Below are 5,206 nucleotides of genomic sequence, written 5' to 3'. Positions count from 1 at the left end.
TATTTCAGTAGAGAGGCACTCTCTATAACGTGCCTGGCGCCCAACTTTATTCCCGTTTTCGATAGGCGAGATGCCTGAGTTACAGTTAATCGCGCATCAGATTCCCGTTTACCGTTTTCGCGGAATTACGCGGGTCGGACGAGCGACGAAGTTGCACCACGCTCGTGAGTGCGGTCGCAATATATATATATATATATATGCTGAAGTGGTGAGTGGGTAAGTGTGTGTGCGTGCGTGCGTGCATGCATGCGTTGTGTGCGTGGATGGATGTGAATGTGTGTGTGTATCGGTGGATGGGTAGAGGTGTTAAATTAATAATTGTATAATTTTGAATTTCGAAGGTTCAAAATTTAAAGTATCGAAGTTTCGAAGTTTCGAAGCTTCGAATTTCGAAGATTTCAATGCCGATCTTTCGAAACCTTTGAAGCTTCGAAGGCTTCGACATTCGAACTTCGAAGGTTCGAAGTTCGAATGTCGAAGCCTTCGAAGGAAATCACCAGCCCTAGAATAAACAAGTATCTCGAATCGGCAGACAAACGACAGTCGAATTGACAGACAAACGACAGTCGAATTGACAGACAAACGACAGTCGAATCGACAGACAAAAGAAAATCAGTTAATCTGTGTATCTCATTTTTGCTGTAACTCTGGAGCTGAACACTTGGAGGTACCACACTAAGACCGTTTTGAAGGTTACAATAGGTAATGTATAAATGTATTATTTAAAAAATTATCACTAAAAACATTGCGTGTTATAACATTTATAACAGTAATACATGTGCAAGAATAAAATATAATATAAAGTATAAAATGTTTTTTTTACTTTTAGTGTTTCAAGATGGAAGAATTTGATTTTAAAAATTATTGTTTTATGTGCGAAGGAAGTCTGAGTAGTCATTCTGTCGTTGTAGTTACCACTAAAGGCCTTAACAGTATAAAAAAAGCATCATTACAAAGAAACGACGGATTTCACCAATTACTAAGAAACAAAGAAACATTGTCAGTACACGTTGAATGTAGACGTAAATACGTTCACAAAAAAATAATCGCGTCAACCAAGAAACAAAATGAGACGTCAAGTAGTTGCAGTCCTGTTAAGAAGAAACTACGCTCTTCGTACTCTGCTGATTTTGACTGGGATAATTGTTGTTTTATGTGCGAAAAAGCACTTGTAGATCCAAAAACAAAAATTGCTTTAAGAAAACCAATAAGAACTGTTTCGTCCGACAATGTTAGAAAAACATTGTTAAGTAAACTAGAAAATAATCGAGATGAATACAGTAGAAGAATTTATAATAGACTTACGTCTACACTAGATTTAATAGTTGTAAAGGCAAAGTACCACATAAAGTGTTATGTACATTCAACGAGAGAAGAGATGGAAAAAAATGTTTCCCAAACTTCTACAGTACAGTTAGCAATGGAAAAAATTTACACATACATTGAAGAAAGTGAGGAGCCTCAGTTTACTTTAGATGAATTAATTGATTTTTTAGAAGATTTTTACGTCCCAGATAAAAAAACTATTTTGAGTAATCTGGTAAATCGCTATAAGGATAACATTATCATTTCACATAAAGCTACAAGGCCAACAATCATATGTTTAAAAGGTTCAGAATATCAAAATTTATCAACATCCTATAACTTACAGCATGAAAATATAAAAGAGGAACAAGAAAAAATCTTATCAACTGCTGCAAAGATTATTCTTTCAGATATAAGAGCAGTTGTTTGTGACACTGATGTGTACCCTCCGAGTGACAAAATGTTTTCTGATTTAAATGAAAACATTCCTAGTTCTTTATTATGTTTTAAAAAAAATATAATAATGACAAATAAAAAAGGAAAAAAAGCCTCTCGAAGTTATATGCACTTCTATAGCTCATGCTATTATGACTGCAGTTCGACCGAAAACTTTCAACTCGCCCTTGCAAGTTGCATTGGCAGTAATGCTTCATCGAAAATTTGGATCAAGAAAAGTTATAGATATTTGCAACAGCTTAGGTTTTTGTGCATCTTACAATGAAGCTCGTTTGTATGAAGCTTCAGCTGCAATAAATTCTGAGGCTAAGATAAAAGCTGGAACATTTATTCAATTGGTGTGTGACAATGCCGATTTCAATGTCGACACCATCGATAAAAAAAATACTTTCCACAACATGGGGTCGATTAAAATTGTGACTCCGACAAATGGCTTAGAACCACAACAACCACTAAAAAGATTAAAACAAATACCTCCTGAAGAGGAATTTGTACAAATAGCACACATACCTCTCGAAATATATCCTAGGACAGTCGGCGACGGATTGAAAAAGCAAATCGTCAAGATATCAGAAGATTACGCATACAAGTTTACCAAATTATCAACATCAAATATCATGTGGATGTTTGGCAAGTATAAAAACATTAATAAATTTCCTGGGTGGAATGGATATATGCAGAAACTCACAAAAAGTAAAAATTTCGATCAGTCTAGAGTCATTTTTTTGCCATTTATAAATGCAGAACCCCCCAGTGAATATAACACAATATACACTGCATTATTAAAGAAACAGAATCACTCCCAATTACGAACTTGCTTTGTTACAATGGATCAGCCATTATATATAAAGGCATGTGATGTCGCTGCTTCGTGTACGCTGTCATTTTCATTATCAGTAGTCCCACGACTCGGTGGCTTTCACATGCTGATGAGTTTTCTCGGCTGCATCGGGTGTATTATGGGTGGAAGTGGTATTAAAGAAGCTCTGAGCACTATTTACGCGGAAAATAGCGTTGATCAGCTACTATCTGGTCACGCATATGCTAGAGCTGTACGTGCTAATTCTTTGCTCCAACTTGCGTTATGCCAATTAATTTTCGATGAATTAGAAAATTGTAATTTAGATTTCAAAGACATTAGCGATGACGAAAATTTAAAAACAATGCTACGTAACATTGATTTGAATGAAGTCAACTTTGACGATTTCATTCAATTAGAGAGATGTAAAAAAATGGATAAAATTTTTGAGCGTAAATTAACTGATCTCGAAAAACGAAGCAGCACAGCAAAGTTATGGGTAACTTACATTCGAATGACCTTTATCTTTAAGGATTTTATAGCTGCAGAAAGAATGAGAGAATGAGACTTACATTTAGAGTGTGTGAAAATGATGTTGCCATATTTCCACGCATCAGGATACTTAGCCTACGCTAAAAGTGCCCAACTATATTATCAAAATATGAAAGATTTGGCAAATAGCATGGATCTCGTTAAATATAATAACTTTACAAAAAAAGGTTATTTTACTACGAGAAGAACAAACAAATTTTTTGCAGGCATACACTCAGACCAAACTATTGAGCAAACACTTATGAGATCACTGGGCGTTGAAGGCGACCCATTTAAGCGAGGAGTAACAGATAGTGTCTGTGATTGTTGTATACAAGTGGATTAAAGGAGTCATAAGTACAAAAGACATACTTGAAGATATAGAAAATTATTGTAATATTTCTTTCAATACGAGCGAACAACATGATGACGCAGGTGATGCTCGAATACAAAGAGACAACAAGGACGTAAATACTTTAGTAGAGTGGCTTAAACTCCACAATCCGTTTAGTGTAACTGATGGATTAATTTCCATAGCAACAGGAGTCACCGGCAATGAAAAAATTAATTGTCACGAAGCTTATGAAATCGGCGTTCAATCACTACAAAAAATAAATAGCACAGATTTTCACAGCTTAAAATTAAAAAGAAAAGATAAGTGCCAACCTCTTCTCGCTGTAAATAGTACGATTAAAATCAATGAAAATTATGTTCCCGTACATCCATTACTATTATTTCAACGTATATCTATTGTAAAACAAAGTGACAGTAAACTTCGCGAATGTTTTCAATTTGAATTAGCACCGTATCCGTTGTCTTTATATGATGAAGCTGGCATGAAAAAAACGGCCAAATCGAGTCTGTACGACCTATTTGATGAATTGAGCATTTCATTTAAAGATATAAAAACCAACATGCATCAGTACAATTTTGTTGTAGATGGTGGTATGTTACTACATTGTGTACTTTGGAAAGTAAATGAAATTTTTGAACATATATGTAAAAATTATGTGCAATTTTTGCACCAACATTTTGTGCAATAATATACATGTAGTCTTCGATGGATACGGCAAAAATTGTATTAAATCTGCGGAAAGATTGCGGCGCTTAGCAAAGCAATCAAGTACAGATATTTTTTTTACGGAGTCAATGCCGCTTACGGTGCCAAGAAAAATTTCTTGCCAATAACAATAACAAAAGCCGATTAATTAATCTGTTAAAAACTAAACTTGTCGATGCGGGAGTTAAGTGTACATTGGTTTTGTACGGAGCCAAAAGCTCAGAAACAGATATACATAAATATCGATATGATATGTTTGTCAAGTCAACCGTGAAAAGTTGTAGCACAAAATTATCATTATTACCGCCAACAATTGATGCTTTAACTCAACATTTAAAAAAAGTATACCTGCAAATTCAGTTATGGCTTGGCAATAAACTGGAACCAAATGATTGGGGATGGAAGAACAAAGGATATTATTATTCTCCAATAGCTATGACACAAAGTCCAGCTCCGCAAGACATTATGAAAATTATTTTTTGCAAATGCAAAACTGGCTGCGGTAATTCATGTGGATGCAGAAAAGCAGGATTATACTGCAATTTAGCTTGCGAAACATGTTCTGGCCAAGACTGCTCAAACACTGGGCCTATGATCGAGAATATTGAAGAAATTGAAGAATGTAATTAATAATGTATTTATTTACATTATTAAAATCTTGCTTATCACGATTAGATTTCTCTTTCATTTTCCCTCCATTAATATTATTAATTTCACGAAATACATTTATTAAATTATCTATAATAATATACAAATAACATTATCATATTTGTGTACATTTTTCGCCATATTTAATCCGCCATTTTAAATTTTAAACATTATATTCGTAATCAGCGACCTCGAAAACCCTTTACTAGCATTTTTCCGGTTTCATTATTTTAAATTTTGCACATAATATGAATAATATGACATTTGTTTCATCATTCCGCCATTTTGGGTCCGCAATTTTGAATTTTAAACATCATATTCGTAATCAGCGACCTCGAAAACCCCCTACTAGCATTTTTTCCGGCTTCATTCTTTTGAATTTAGCATAAAATACAATTTATTATTTA

Source organism: Wasmannia auropunctata, unplaced genomic scaffold (assembly GCF_000956235.1).
Source record: "Wasmannia auropunctata unplaced genomic scaffold, wasmannia.A_1.0 LD336106.1, whole genome shotgun sequence".
In the NCBI taxonomy this organism is placed as follows: Eukaryota; Metazoa; Arthropoda; class Insecta; order Hymenoptera; family Formicidae; genus Wasmannia; species Wasmannia auropunctata.
The sequence above is the reverse complement of the archived record's forward strand: the minus strand, read 5'-3'. Positions refer to the sequence as shown.